Source organism: Xenopus tropicalis, chromosome 4, assembly GCF_000004195.4.
Source record: "Xenopus tropicalis strain Nigerian chromosome 4, UCB_Xtro_10.0, whole genome shotgun sequence".
Lineage (NCBI taxonomy): Eukaryota > Metazoa > Chordata > Amphibia > Anura > Pipidae > Xenopus > Xenopus tropicalis.
Window position 1 is genome coordinate 43846474 of NC_030680.2, and position 16727 is coordinate 43863200.

The 16727-nt window shown below is 39.3% G+C and overlaps 1 protein-coding gene across 2 annotated transcripts in view; it reads right to left on the reverse strand.

Annotated features, from left to right (window-relative positions):
* Positions 1-8907, reverse strand: part of adcy7 (adenylate cyclase 7) — a 130850-nt gene extending 121943 nt beyond the window's left edge. The window contains exon 1 of one of the 2 annotated variants that reach the window (XM_012960538.3): positions 8475-8907. The gene's annotated coding sequence lies outside the window, so the exon portion shown is untranslated. Of the gene's footprint in view, positions 1-8398; positions 8452-8474 lie in introns of those variants that run through there. The other variant, XM_031899791.1, reaches the window with a different exon arrangement.
* Positions 8908-16727: the final 7820 nt, after the last annotated feature.

The following is a 16727-nucleotide window of genomic DNA, read 5'->3' on the forward strand; positions in this document are numbered from 1 at the left end:
GGCAGCTACTATCGGCCCGTGTATGGGGCTGCATTTCAGCCCTACACGGGCAGATAGGCTGCCGAGTCGGTCCAAAGGACCAATATCGGCAGCTTCTATCGGCCTGTGTATGGGGGCCTTTAATTTAAAAAAAAACAACCTTACTGAAGTCAAGGAAGCACATTTTTTATGTAGCACTGATTAGAAATTAGCATTTAAGGCCATAGCCCACAGGGAGATAAGTCATCCGCGGTTAAATCTTGGTTACCGCGGGCAAATTATCTCCCAGAGATGCCTTCAGGTGGGAAGGCGTAAGCATCACTTTGTTTTTAAAATAAATAAATAAATCAATAAAAGTTGACTATTAAAAAAAACCCAAAACATTTTGTCCTGTTTAGAGGTTCCAGGTTCTGGGCTGTCAAGGGTGTGTAAGTCTTATAGCCTTAATCAGAAAATTAACTAAATCCTCTTAGCTCTCTTCTGATGATTCAGAAATTTCACCATCAGAGATTTCTGACAAATCTCTGTTAAGGGATAGGATATCTCTCTTCCTCTCAGCTTGTGAGGATTTTATGTTCTTTAACACATTATCTGTGACTTGAGCCACCATGTTAGCCATGGAACTGGATGAGGTATCTATCATCCAAGACATCACAGATTCCATTTGATCAGAAGCAGTAGACAAAATATCTCCACAGGCATCCTCCAGACATTTTTCTGGAGGATGCTTTCTTATTTGGCAGAGCTGGCCAATCACAAGAGCCACAATCTCTTCTAGCTGAGGAGTCCCAAGCCGGACTTGGATTTATTACCATTGAGTGCTATTCTGATATCTAGTGGGAGCTGCTTACTTCCCATTGTTCTGCTGATCGGCTGCTGGGAGGGGGGCAATATCACTCCAACTTGCAGCTCAGCAGTAAAGTTTGACTGAAGTTTATCAGAGCACCTGGGAAATGAAGAATATGGCTAGCCCCATGTGAAATTTTAAAATTAAATATTAAAAAAATCTGTGTTTTTGAAAAATGGATTTCAATGCAGGATTCTGCTGGAGAAGGTCTATTAACTGATGTGTTTTTTTTGGGGGGGAAACATGTTTTCCCATGACAGTACTCCTTTAAGACATTCTGTTATTAAGCTATTAAGAAATGCCCAAAATTGTTTTTCAGCTTTTCCAGCTGTGGAATTGTTTGAGGAGTTTCTTGCATGAACAGCCCGTTTCAAAGCCCCCACAGCAGTTTGATGAATTTAAATCTGGTTCAAATTGGCTTGACCATTCCAAAACACTATTTATTTATTTTTTTAGCCGCTCCTTGTATTCACTGTAATATTAGCAATATTACAGTGAATACAAGACTGTAGGGTGAGTTGTTGGTTGGCTGGTTAGGAATTATATGCACTGGCCACGCAGCTTATCAGCGTCAGGCATAGGTTTCTTAAACCCCTTGCGCGCCCTCTCCTTTGTCGCTCACACAGCTAGTACCTGTGCCTCCTGTCGTGCCCCTATTCCTCCTGCACTCGGTGCCTAGTTCCTGAATGCCGCATTAGCCGCTTCTAGTTGCTCCTGATGGGGCCCATGTGGACGCATTGTTCTGTGGCTTCCCTACTTTCCAGGTGCTGCCTCTCGCTCTCCCCTCAGTCCCTTGCAAGCCATCAGCTGCACCTGGGAGCCGAGCTGTGAGTTGTTACAATAGTTTCAATAGTCAGCCTAGCAGCTATCGTGCTGACAATGAGTTACAGACGTGTTACTTTATTTTGGGTCTCAAGTCAGGGGGATCCAGTAACAGTGTAACTTTTGCCGTATGACAAATATTTAGGGTCATGTTGCAATGTCCACTTTCAGGTGAGCTCCAGTCTTCAACAAAGAGAAACAACATCTGAGGTTTAAATAACAGGTTCCTCCAGGATCTAACAAAGTTCTAGTTCAGTAGCACCTGATCTGCTGCACCTGATTCTAATTTTAGATATATGACCTAATGTAGCAGTTGAGGTTTTTTCCCCACATGTGAAATGTGCATTCATATTCGTTTAAATTGCACAATGAATTACAAAATCTAAAAGGTAGTTCATCTCTCAATTGACTTTTAGTATGTTGTGGAAAGTGCTATTCTGAAACATTTAGTAATTGGTCTTTATTTTTTATTAGTGTTTTTTTAATTATTTAGCTTTATATATAGCTGGATGGCAAATGTAGTTTACACATCATATTTTTATGTCTCATTCTATGCTTCTACACTTGAATTGTAGGATGTGTTGATTCAACAAATCCTACAAAATGTCCCATGCAGTTTAGCTCTTGAACCACTTTTTAAAAAAAAAAAAAAAATCAGAATCATCAGCAAATGAAAAGAGAAAATTACAGCCAGGACTGTATTTATATATAGGCACCCAAGGGCTCGTGCCTAGGGTGGCAGTTTTAAGGGGATGGCCCTTTGCTATATAAAAATTACATTTTTTCAAGAAAATCTCCAGTCCCTGGAGGCAAGTGACTGCATTAACAACTGGGTTATTGATAAATAAAAAAAGGGAAGAAGAAGATGATAATTGCTCCATGGTGCTTCTACAGAAATACCCTTAGGGGCTGATTTACTAACCCACGAATCTGAATGGGAAAAATTCAGATTGGAAAACAAACATTTTGCGACTTTTTCGTTTTTTTTGCGATTTTTTCGTTGCCGTTACGACTTTTTGTAAATTGTCGCGACTTTTTCGTAACCATTACGACTTGTGCGAATTGTCGTGACTTTTTCGTAGCCGTTACGATTTGCTCGTATCTTGTCGTGACTTTTTCGTATTGAGCGCTCTTAAACTGTGGGCAAAACTTTCAGACTTAGCATGATTTTGGAAGCCTCTGCAGCTCCAACCTGGCCCAAGAAAAGTCACAATACTGAAGCTTGAATTAATCCGAAACTTTCGTAGTCGTAACGCTACGAAAAATTTTCGACATTTTGCGAACCAGTCGTAATGGCTATGAAAAAGTCGGACAATTTACGAAAAAATTGCAAAATACCGATCATTAAGAAAAAAACGCATTTGGACGCCTTCGGACCGTTCGTGGATTAGTAAATCAGCCCCTTAGTGTGCTTGGTTGCTGAAAACTGCACCAAAGAGAATATAGCTAGGAAAAAAAGGAATGTTTCTGTGTTATAATTGTAATTGTTGCTCTAATGTACAATTGGGGGTGTTTTTTACCACTCCAGGAGAGGTAATGCAATTAAGATTCGCGGAAGATACTCAAGCGGCTTAACGTATGCAGTGTATGTCATCAAATGTCTGTGTGGACTGGCATACATTGGGCAGACAATGAGGATGGTCCGTGAACGAATAAGGGAACGCAAATCAGCAATAAATACGGGTAAAAAAAACCAGGCGGTAGCAGACCATTTTATTGAGTATGGACATAGAGTAAATCAACTCAAATTTCAAATCATTGAGACAGTTGAGTTGAGGCGGAGAGGAAGAAACAGATTGAAGGAACTACTTTATAGGGCAGTCTTCTGGATACGAAAATTAGAAACATTGAGTCCTTTGGGGTTAAACAAAGAATATGAGACCTATTTTTAGATAAATTTCCTCTATGTGGTTTTTATTATGCTTTTATCTTTTTACAGGTTGTAATATGGACTTTTGTTGCTCTGCATTTTAAAGAACACTTAAAGATGAAAAATTGATACTGATGGAAATATTATTTGTTTGATACATTGTTTTTGATACACTGTGTGGTTTGCTATATTGCTATATACAAGGTTGTGTCCACTGGGTGGTGCACAAGGGTATAAAAAGGAAGGTGAAGCTTAACAAAAGGCCACACCTGGCCTGAAACGTTGCTGGAATTAAAGGCATTTTAAACAAGAAATACAGTCATGGCCCAAATTGTTGGCAACCCAGAAATTTTTCCAGAAAATCAAGTATTTCTCACAGAAAAGTATTGCAGTAACACATGTTTTGCTATACACATGTTTAAAAAGGGAGGAAAAAAAGCAAATTGGACATAATGTCACACAAAACTCAAAAAAATTATTGGCACCCTTAACTTAATATTTGGTTGCACACCCTATAAAAAAAAATAACTGAAATCAGTCGTTTCCTATAACCATCAATAAGCTTCTTACACCTCTCACCAGGAATTTTGGACCACTCTTATTTTGCAAACTGCTCCAGGTCTCTCTTATTGGAAGGGCGCCTTTTCCCAACAGCAATTTTAAGATCTCTCCACAGATGTTCAATGGGATTTAGATCTGGACCCATTGCTGGCCACTTCAGAACTCTCCAGCGCTTTGTTGCCATCCATTTCTGGGTGATTTTTGACGCAAACCCAGCTTTCTGACACTGGGCTCTACAGTGCGACCCAAAATCCTTTGGTAATCCTCAGATTTCATGATGCCTTGCACACATTCAAGGCACCCAGTGCCAGAGGCAGCAAAACAACCCAAAAACATCATTGAACCTCCACCATATTTCACTGTAGGTACTTTGTAGGCCTCATTCTGTTTTCAGTAAACAGTAGAATGATGTGCTTAACCAAAAAGCTCTGTCTTGGTCTCATCTGTCCATAAGACGTTTTCCCAGAAGGATTGTGGCTTACTCAAGTACATTTTGGCAAACTGTAGTCTTGCTTTTTTATGTCTCTGTGTCAGCAGTGGGGTCCTCCTGGGTCTCCTGCCATAGTGTTTCATTTTTATTTAAGAGAAATACTTGATTTTCTGGAAAATATTCTGGGGTGCCAACAATTTCGGCCATGACTGTACAAATAGTGCTGTTCTAAACTATTTTTCGTTTGTCACTGACACATATTTACAATAATCTGATTTGAAATGCAGCCCCATACACGGGCCGATAGTAGCTGCCGATATCGGCCCCTTGGACCTATTCGGCAGCTTATCGGCCCGTGTAGGGGCAGGAAAAAGGGGGGCCTGCCAGACCGATATCTGGCCTAAAATCGGCCAGGTTAGAAAATTCATTCGGATCGGGGACCGCATCGGCTCGTTGATGCGGTCCCCGAACCGACTGCCCCATTGCTGCCAATATAATTCGATTGTTTGGCCCCAGGGCCAAACGATCAAATTATTTTTTTTTTACCTACACGCTCCCCGATATCGCCCACCTGTAGGTGGGGATATCGGGTGAAGATCGGCTCACTTGCCGATCTCGCCAAGGGAGAGAATCTCAATGTGTATGGGGACCTTTAGTTCTTATTACCACCCTCTATAAGCTTTCCTACTAAAGATGATAAACAGGTAAGTAGTTTCCTGGCTGAGAACAGAATCCCTTTTTGAAAATGGCACAATGTTATCAATTCCCAAATCATTTATAGTTCAATGCCACACTGGGTGCATTGTCAGCCTGAAGATAAGCAAAGGCTGACAATCCACCCCTACGCTCAAAAAATGTTCTAGTTATGACTGCACCCAGAGGACCTGAATCCGCCTGGGTGCAGGCACACGCAGCCGATATCCACCAACAAAAAATATGCAGGTGTTTTTAAGCCAAGCTAAACAACACTCCACTGCGTGTGCGTGCAGGCACATGAAGAGAAGCAAAACTGCTTTTCTCAGCCTGACAGAAAATACCATCAACATTGTGGTTAGTTTTGAAAAAATCTGTTCTTCTTAACTTTATAGTAACATAGTAGCTGAGGTTGAAAAAGAAACAGGCCCATCAAGTTCAAGTTGTTTTAATGGAACCTGCCTAACTGCTAGATTAACAAACTGCATTTTGAAACAGAGTAAAAAGATGCCTGAATAATAAGAGTTCCTTTTACTAACCATGTGACTCCTTAATTGCTAAAAAGAGATCCAGAGCCTTCTTAAGTCTATCTTATGTATTTTCCAGTACAGGACAACTTTATAGCTTTCACTGTAAAAAATCATTTTCACTATAGGGCCCACTTATATATTTATTGCTAGTTGTCATATTCCTCCCTTTATTAGTGTAAACAATCCCAATGTGCCCATGTTTTCAAAAGTGAGAATTTCCACACCCTTTACCAGCTTAGCCCATCTTCTTTGAACTTTCTCAAATTTAATATTCCATCTGAGGACTGAAAAACAAAACTACACTTCTTATTCAGGATGGGGCCTTACAAATGCTTTGTAAAGGGGAAGTATTAACGTATGTATCACTATCCCTATTAAAGGTAATGAGACCTGGGGCAATTTGCAGCAAGTTCGTTCTCTGAGGGAGGTCAACAATACCACCCCCCCCCCCCCCCCACAGTCAAAGTAAAAGTTTTGTGCTGCGATTGTGCCTTGTCCTGCTTATTGAAAGGATGATGAGCAAATCCAGGGTTTTCAATTCACTTTAAAAGCTGGGGAGCTCAAAATGCTGTTAATTCAAGGCTTTGTTGGTCTTTTCTTTTAATAACCATACATAGCTATAGGTCCTAGACATTTTCTTGCCAAGCATGTAGCTCCTATGTGCTGGCAGGTGAAAGCTCTAACTGCCAAAAATGTATCTTATACATGTTTCACCCAGTGACATTTGCCAGTGGTGGAGAGGGTTAGGAATAATGACAGCCCCCTGGGCAATAAGTCATTAATGGCAAGGCATTAAGATTTAACATGCTTTATCTTGGTACCTAATGACATGTGGAAGATAAGATCCTGTAAACCAAAAACTTTGTGGTGATTTATCAAAAATTTCAGAAGTTTTTTCTAAAATTAAAACTTTAAAAAATAATTGCAGCTTGTTAGTTTGGTGTATAAAACATTTTCACCATCAGAATGTGTACGTTCCAAAAATATGTATTGGGTATATATGGTTTCCTGGAATAAACCTAGCATTGGTGGATTTTTTGGCCCTAAGACCTAAAGTATGCAGATTTCTAGAGTGGGGTTTTTGAAATTTGGTTGGGTACTGCGTTTTTGACCTATACAAGTCAGAAATCTTTAAAACTATAAATATTTGGTATTTATATATTTTGGAGACATGGGAATTTCATATCAGTTGTATCTTCATGCATAATATAAATTATGTTTTTTGATAAATGTCTTTATTTTAAATAAGAGTTTTTACTTTCATTCTCAGGGCCGGATTCGTAATGCAGCGCAGAAATTTGATATCTGGCACTAGGGATTGGTGTGTGGGGCATTAAAGACTATTAGGTCTCCCGCACCTCCCCAGTGACTCAGACCTGAATTAAAAGCAGAAGCTGGGTGGCATGCTGCCCTAGGCCTGGGCCTTTGTGGCCTTGCCACAAATCCGGGCCTGTCGATTCTTTAAACATTAAGCATGCATCTTGTTACACAAATATTATTGCATATTTTGAAAGCTCAGGTTGCCTTGAAAAAAATCTAGTGTTTTTTAAGCCCCTCCTCCCCAAAGAAATGCCCCTAAAGTGAAAAAGCACAAAATATTCAAAATCGGTCTGACAATAAAAGTTACAAGGAAAAATATACCCCTCTTTTTTGACATGAGCTTATTCAGTTGGACTTATGTAGAAACAGTGTTTAAACAATAATATTTTTTTTTTCACTCTGACATATCCAATTGCATAGATTGAAAGGAAATCTACAATAGATGGCCCCTGCTACGTAAAGTGGTCCTCCGCCCTATTTTGCATAATGAAGAAAATATTAACTTTCAAGGGTACATTAATTACAATTTTAAACGGTTAACTTATTTGCAAGGCTAAGGGCATAAAAGATCTCACTGATGGGCATAGTGTCCAGTGAAGCTACAAAAAGACAAAAGCTTGCATTTTCAAATCGATATCCACTCTGTCTAACTGCACTCAGGCCGGCACTGTGCCTGTCAGCAGAGCTACACACAGGAGCAGATTCAATCTCTCTGCCTGTGTACAAATCCGAGCCTGTCTGTTAATCAGCTGGCTTCTGCTACATTGTTTCAGATACTGCTTTTAGTACCAACTACATTTACAAATAACTTTATAACCACTGAAAATGTGTAATTAATATTATTAATTTTGAAAAACTGTTTTTGGATGGAGGAGCCCTTTAAATATACAGGCTAAAATGTATTTAATAATGTAAGAGATGAGTCTAGATATGGGATAGTTACACTCAGAACTAGTTTTCATTGGGAAAAGTTGAATCAATAAAACACCACAGGCTATGACAAACCTTTAACCAGTCAATAAGTAAACTGGATTTTGCATGACATACATTTTCACAATATATAACAGAATTTTTTTTTACACAATTTAAACATATGGAATTACACTGGTAACACGAAATTGTACTTTAAAGAAACAAAGCCAAGCACCTATCCCTAGTAAACCTGTTATAAAACGTTTCCAATTCAATTCCCCTTTGGGGGTCTAAACTTTGAGTACAGATATAAGGAACGAATGTTGTATGGATATTAATTTCACAGATATTTAGTACAGCAAATACATATTCACCCAAAATCTAATTCTAAACTGTGCTTTCAACTGTATCCAGGAAATAAAACTGTCAGTTACCTAAGCTGGAGCTTAGTGAAGGCTCTAGTCATGGGTGATGTTCCTGTACCAAAGACTGCTGCATCCGAACTCTTACCTTGTGTACCATGCTTGGGGTGCTATTCGTCTTGATAGCTGCGCCGTAGAATGTCTGTCTCTAGGGTTGGAGGTGCGTGCAGTCCTTCAGTTACTATAATTAATTCTTAGACCGTCGTGGAGAGGGGGTTTGCAAAGTTCAGGCAACATCCAAGGTTACTTTTAGGCTACCCTGATGTCTATGTTGTGGTTGGGTTCTGGACCTCAAATACCCTCACAATCCTTGGTGCCGGTCCTTTGCCGGCGATTGCTAAGGCTGGGTTTAAAAATACTGTCAGCTTCTCCTGCACCAGCGCTGCGCCAGGAATTCTTGTGGAGGAAACCAATCCAGTGTAAAGGGCATTTAGCCCCTAAAACAAGTCTGTGGCTTTGGGTAGTCTGGTCCCGGCCACTGACTATAGTCGCGTCTGTGGCTGAGAAGATATTGCCAGCAGCCTAGGGGGAGGGGGTGGGTAGAGCCAGCCTCCGGCAGGAAATCGCAGCACGTGTGAGCGAGGACGCATGTACATAATCGCTGTTGGGCTCCGGGAATATGATTACATTTAGCTATGTTTTGGCTGACAAATTTAATATATGATCCCTGTGTTTAGGAAATGTATACAGTCTATGAGTAAAAAAGAACTTTTTATATGCAGTTATTGGATTGCAGAACTGTCTCTCCACCTCTCCGCGGCAGGTCCCGGAAGGGTCTTAATGGAGCCTAAGAAAACTATATATAAACAGAGCTTGGCATTTTACAGGTGGCACGGATGAAAAGTTCGTTTATAGTGGTCACTGTGTTATTTTGCCACAAAAATGTACTCAACAAAATGCAGGCAAATAAAAGTTGGACAGTCACAGGATGAATAGCTGTGAACCTACAGTTAAATGTTTATCAATGGTGTTAATATATATTTGGCAAATTAGACAAAGATCTGATCTGTTTGTGACCCTGCCATATGAGCAGCATGGTGATGAACCAGGCTTTGCAGATAATCCTTCCAGTAAGGTATTTGAATATATTAACATTTGTCCATAAATTCTGGTTCTTGCAAGACAGATAATAAGAATACCAGTGTTTAACCTTTCCCTTTCACAGTTCTTATGACTGTTTTGTTAGCAGAAGTCCATTATGCAGGATGATTAATTGTGCACTGATGATCTAAGTATCTGCCTCTCAAGCACCAAAATTGGAGTAGCTTCAATTTCCCTGTAAAAAACAGTTTTTGTCCTGACAAAAAAATAGGCAAAGCAATATTGTTTGGAGCAAGCACTATTCATTGAAGTCATGTTGAACAATGGGGTGTACTACCCCTTCAACACACACAGTAGAAGATGTTGGAAATGTACAATCTGTTAATCCTTTGTCAGTAAAAAACTTTGCTCTTAATATAGTGCAAATGACACAAAATATGAAGAAATTGGAAAAGCTCTGTCTTGCTCAGCTGTACTTATTTCATTTATTGTCTCTGCAGAAAATCAGGCTTCCTCTAATGGTGGAATTAAGTAATCATTCCACCTTTCATGATAATACATGGATCTTTGACCCTTGACAATATACAGAAAAACTATTTACAGCAGATTTACTTCAATTCATACAAAGGTGGCTGAGTACAAAGTACACACACAGAAATTCTTACTGTGATATAAGAAAGGAAGCCCTGTCAGTGCGCACTTAAATCTGACAATCTGTTGGTTGGATGGTGGGAGCTTATGTTTAATAGCGTTGGAATAGCTTCACACCTGCTGTGTATTATAAACTATGCATTTTGTACAAATATGGGCTTGCACACAAATAATTACTAGCACAGTGGTAAAACTGGGTGGGTGCCGAATGATAGTATAGCTTTGAGCAAAATTAAAATTTAAAGGGAAAATTTAACTCTAGCACTCCCCCCCCAAAAAAAAGGGGCCATCTACTCTGTCTTCTGATACTCCTCTGTTAGACCACTGACACTGATCTTGGAGGAGCATGTGCAGTTAAATCCACATCCTGAATCAGTTTTGACTGATGTGTCATACTGGATCTGGACAAACTGCTAGGCTAAAGGTGGCCATACACGTACCGATATTATCGTACGAAACCTCGTTTCGTACGATAATCGGTGCGTGTATGGTATGTCGGCGAGTCGACCGATATCGCAGGAACCTGCTGATATCGGACGACTCGCCGATCGGACCAGTTTGAAAATTTTGATCGGGCGCCATAGAAGGCGCCTGACCAAAATTCTCCCTTCAGATCTGAATCGGCAGAAGGAGGTAGAAATCCTATTGTTTCTACCTCCTTACCTGCCGATTCAGCCCTGAATGGTGTGTGGCGGATCTTACGATGTTTCGTGCGACCGATGGTCGTACGAAACATCGTCAGATCGCCACGTGTATGGCCACCTTGAGCAGTTAACTGGCAGATGAGATTCAATGTTGATACATGTAAAGTTATGCATTTAGGTTTTAAAAATTTCCAAGCCACATGTGCTTGTAATGGTAAAGGTAGACAAATCCTTTACTGAGGGGTACTTTAAAGGAGAAGGAAAGGCTAATAAAGAGTTAATCTCAAGCTGCAGGCATACGTTCAGTTCTCTCAATAGTGCCCTTAAGTCTCCCCATATTTCAATCATTCAGATGATCAGAAGCCAAACAGGAAGAAAAAACACTGAGCTGTGTAAAGAAAGTTCCCATAATGCCTCACTCCTGTACCGAGACCCAGACCAAGTGAACATGCTCAGTTAGTTAGACTATGAGTCAGCTTCCTGCTGATTGGCTCAGATCCACATTCCTAAGGGGGGGAGTGAGTTCTTAGCATTCTTGAGGGAGTGGGGAGCAGGAGAGAGCAGAAAGCAGAGAGCTGCATGTCTCTGGCACAGGAAAACAGGGACAACAAATCTCTTTACAGAGAAGTCAGTGCAGCGTTTCTGTGAGTGCTTATGGCTGTATTTACATAGACCTTTCTGATAAAGCTTACTTAGTTTTTACCTTTCTTTCTCCTTTAAACTTACCTCTAGCAAGCATTACCAGTCAGCAGTAAAAAGGGCCAGCATAATATTGTCTTGTATTAACAAAAGTTTAGATTCACACCTTGGGGGTAAAGGGGTAATTCTTCCTCTTTACAAAGCACTGGTAAAGCCCAGGCTAAAACATACAGTCTCCAGTAATGAAGGATAGTAATGAAATATAAAATTATCCCTGAGAATGGGTAGGGGTTAGTTCTCCTTTAAATGTGCCTCTTATGGCTAGCTTTATACAATCACATAAATAGCAGTACTGCTCTGATCCCACAGGAGAAATATGCAACATTTATTAATGTATATGTCTCCCTAGAGATGTAGTTGGGCAGCATCTTTAAACTTTTTTGTTTAAACCCCCAAGAATATCTATGATAGTAAATAAATGTTCACTCTAAATCCCACCATAATTAAAATGGCAGTTGGGCTTACAGGAGTATCTTGGAGAGTTAAAGCACATGTAAACCCCACACACAAAAATTTAATCGGTGAACAGCCTCTTTGAAATCTTTCAATACCTGCCACACTGGTTGTCCAGAGGTTAATAGTAAGGCTGCAGCATCCCCTTAATCACTTAGTTTTCCTTCTCCTCCTGTAACCCACTCGCCTACCCCCCCCCCCCCTGGGGAATTTGCTTTGATTTCTGGCTTGCCAGACATGCTCAGTTGTTCTAAGCTCAGATTACTAAACACGCCCCCCAGTCTAGCAGCCAGTGAAGAGATGGCATTGCTGGTTCCCATAGAAACTCAGCTCTAGCTGTCTGCTTCAATTATTTTCTCCTGAGCTCAGCTTTAGGTGCTCAAACAAAGCAGAACTTTTATCAGAGACAGTTGTGCCTGTGTGAGCCTGTATTCTTGATGAAATGTATGCTGAATAAGGGTCTGTGTGTGTGTGTATGCTGTTTGCAGATTTAAATGTATCTGATTATGTGTTAGAGGAAAATTGGCCACCGGGTGAAAGCTGCTATTTACTTTAGGAAAATGTGATGGTGCTGGCAAGAGGAGGAGATATATGCAGTACACATGATGCCATTTGGGTGGGGGAGACATGCCCAACTGATATACATTGTAGGCAAATGTAGGCTTTACATGTCCTTTAATAGCCATTTTCCCCAAATCTTCCACTGGCGCTTAGTTTGGCCTGTCCGCACTACTTCAAGCCTCCTAGGAAAGCCAGCTCTACAATTTGCACCAGATTCATGCCTTGTGCTGTCATGTTTATAACCTGTTCACCTAAGAACAAAATGTTTCCAGTGATCACCTTTACACTTGGAACTAAGGGCAACATTTATTGCTACTTCTAAGGGAACCCACAGGTATATGGAGGGAGGTGAAGTAATGTGGAAAAATATAAGAACGACATATTAGACTGAAAAAAACAGCAAATAGAAACGATTGCTATTGCAGTCAAACAAATAAATAAACAGATGCATATATATTATAAACTTATATAGCTTAAACAGATACTAATAAAACACATATTGTGGCATCAACACCCTTTTTGACTGAAAACTACTAGATATAAATAGCATAAGTAATACACATATTAGCATGTTATCAACCAGTACCACAAAATTAGATCTACAATCAATAAGACTGCAGAAGGAGCCTATCATATTTTAAACCCAGAATATTGGCCATTGTAGCTTTTTTTAAGTCTTTGTTTTGTTTTTTTTTTAAAAAAAAAGTAAAAAAGAACATACAACGAACATGGTTCACAATCATTAACAAATATTAGTATGTGGTGTCTCCAAGATACAGTTCAAAAAGGGACTGGTAATCATCGAAGTAATACACAACGCAATTATACTATCTTGTGTTCATACGATGTGCAAATACTATTCTATCCTGGTATAGGGTTTGTTCAGTCAGCGATGGTTAATATCCACAATCAAAAAGCTCAAGTAGGTTAATATCAAGCCATGGGCTTCATATTTTATTGAATTTGTCTGGGCCAGGTAATGAGCTTAAAAGAAGGGAGAGTTTTGTTAATTAAATTGTCCCACTGAGTGACCGTCGGGGCATTTTTTCCATCTAGCTCATTACAACTAGGCTCTTGGCATAGTACAATGTTACTCTTATGAGTAATCTAGCCTTGGTCAAAGGTACTAGATCTTCCTCTAAGCCTAATAAACAAATCTCTGGAGAACAGACATTCGGTAGTGCCAGGTTATCCGCCAGGTATTTCGTTACCTCACCGTCAAAGTTCTGTATTGGAGGGCAGTACCATGCTAAATGCAGAAATAATGTCGCTGATGCCTGATATCTCAGACACCCAACCTCTAACTGTTGACCCATTTTTTGAAGTTTTATAAGGGTAATGAATGAATTTATACTGAATTAACTTGTTTTAGGATATTTAGCATTATACAATTCCAGCTTTAGCTGAGCAATCTCTGCATTCATTTCAATAAGTGTACTATATTGATGATTATTCTTATCAGTATATTACTATTTATAACGTGCGTATGTGCTGCATTGTAAAAATTGCATGATAAATGAGTGCTGTATGAATAGTCACACTGCACTACACTACAGTCCATGTAGATTTATGTGCAGTTGCTCCTCTCCTGTGCAAGAGTGTGCAAGTTTTGAACTAAATAATGTTATACGTGAAGTCACACTGCTTTATCTTAATCTGTATGGCAATAGGTTCCAATACACTGAATAAATTATGTACTATTTTGTTGCTATATTTTTGTAATCACACTATACTGCAGTCCACACAGTTCAGTTGTTTCCCCGATGTGCAGCATTGTGCAAGTTATATAACAGACAAAACTATATGCAAAGCCGCCCAGAACTGCCAGAACTGCCATATATGAGTGTTCACTGCCAATTATTTGGAAAACTGTATGCATATTTATTTTTGCATATTAATGCCAGCCATATGGATTCTAAAAAAATCAGGATCTTTAACTTAGTTTTCAGCATATGCTACTTTATCCACAGTTTTCACCGCAGCTTTAACATTTACCCTCTTGTTTCCATGCAGAACCATGAAAGGGTTCACACTACCCAGGAAATAGTAGCAAATTGTTGGTTAATTTGAGGTAATGGAAGTTTTGGAGGCTCAACCCAGTGCAGGCCAGAAAGTAAAATTATTAAGACTTTAATTGAGAATGATGCCCTGAACTGCATGGGTACTTTTGTGGCAGAATCAAATTATATCAACATTAAGCCAGTTACAAATATTATTATAAACTGTATACATAGTTGTATAACACCATTAAAATTTTAATAATGTGCTGAGATAAAATAGTGTCATATATTAATATAAAACCAAAATGGATAAATATGTTTTTCTACTTCAAACTGCAAAGCTTAAAGTTAAAATAAAATGTTTAAATATTATCTCAGTATTTGCATTTTATAGCATTATATGCCCCACATATACTTACATACCAAGATAAAACATCCTAAATTTGAATGCCATGTGTTTTCTGAACATTTTCATGCCTGGTATGCTTAGAAATACCAAAGTATGTGCCATTAAGAAACTCCAAAATAGTATATACAATGTTTCATGGCTGACATATAATATGCATACATATTGTCTTCACAAAACAGTAAGAACACCACATAAATCCATATATTTTTGGCAATTGAAAGGCCAAATCCAAAACGTATAAATTCAAACTACCAAGCTGCAAAGCTATCCTAAACAAAATGTTTTTTTATGAGTTTTCTGCAAATTATGTAAAGCTAATGTCCCATGGAAGTGAGTTAGTTGCACACAATAGATCTCTGCTACTGGCCTCCTCGGCCTCGGGGTGCCCGGAAGACAAATCCAGTGCTGGATCTCACTGCACTTCTCCCATTACCCTTCCCTCCTCACGTCTATAATTGTGTAGTCTGTGCAAGGGTATCGGGTCACCCATTCAAATGTAAACACAAGATTTTGGGATGATGCAAAGCTTGCCTTTATAACAGTGTTCACAAAATGGTGCCTACCTGCTTGATGTAATTGTGAATTCCAAGACTGAAGTTAACAATATTTATATAATTTATATACCATAAGTAAAATGTATTTTGTTCAATTAACTTGATAGAAAAGGATTTGGAGTTAAATGCTTTTCTCATGCTTCCTTAATTGTCTATTAAGCCACATAGGCCAGTCCCATATATATTTTTAAAGGAGAAGGAAAGTAAGCTTTATCAGAAAGGTCTATGTAAATACAGCCATAAGCACTCACAGAAATGCTGCACTGACTTCTCTGAAAAAAGATTAGTTGTGTCTGTAATTCCTGTGCCACAGACACACAGCTTTCTGTTCTCTGCTCTTTCCTGCTCCCCCCCTTAGGAATGTGGATCTTAGCCAATCAGCAGGAAGCTGACTCATAGTCTTACACACTGAGCATGTACACTGGTCTGGGTGTCTGTGCAGGAGTGAGGCATTATGGGAACTTTCTTTACACAGCTCAGCTTTTTTTCTTCCTGTTTGGCTTCTGATCTTCTGAACAGGTGAAATATGGGCAGACTTAAGGGCACTATTGAGACAGCTGAAGGTATGCCTGCAGCTTGAGATTAACTCTTTACTAGCCTTTCCTTCTCCTTTAAATGTTAACCATTTCTGTGTTCTTAGTGGAAACTTGCTTTAAGTGAAAATTTGCTTTTGCAACAAACATTAAATGAAATAATATTATGGTCACTATTACCCAGGGTTCTACTACTACATGCTTTCTTGTTGGCTCACCACTCTTGTTGTATAAAATAGGCATTTAACAAGTTTATAAACTTCTTTCCATAAAGTGTCCGGGTAGTACTATTGCTCCAGTCAATATATGGGTAGTTAAAAGACCCAATTATCAGGACATGCCTAAAACTAGCAGCCTTTTTTATACATTACCCCATGTATCATCTTTTAATTTACCATAGTCCACAGGTCTCTGCGTTACCAATTGAAGTGCAGTTAGCAGCCTTTTTTACACTTTGCACACTGCGTTTGGGTTGGCAAATGAGGCCTCTGATGTATTTGTCCAATGCCACTTCCCTTTTTTCCCAAGTGCTGAGTTCTTAATTCCAACATCTGTTGTCTCAGCGACTTCTGGGAGCGATACCTTACCTCTAGGGTTTTTCAGTCATATATTGGTTGGATGTCTGTATGCTTTTCTAGATACTCATAGAAGTTTATCCAAAAGGTCAGTTAGAACACGATTTGAATAGATATTTGCCCTAGGTATTCTTGGAACTGTGGCTGAACTGTTAAAAATGCAAATTTTTCATCTGTTTTGTAATCTTGTTATGATCTAAGGGTGGACAAAGTCCAAATAA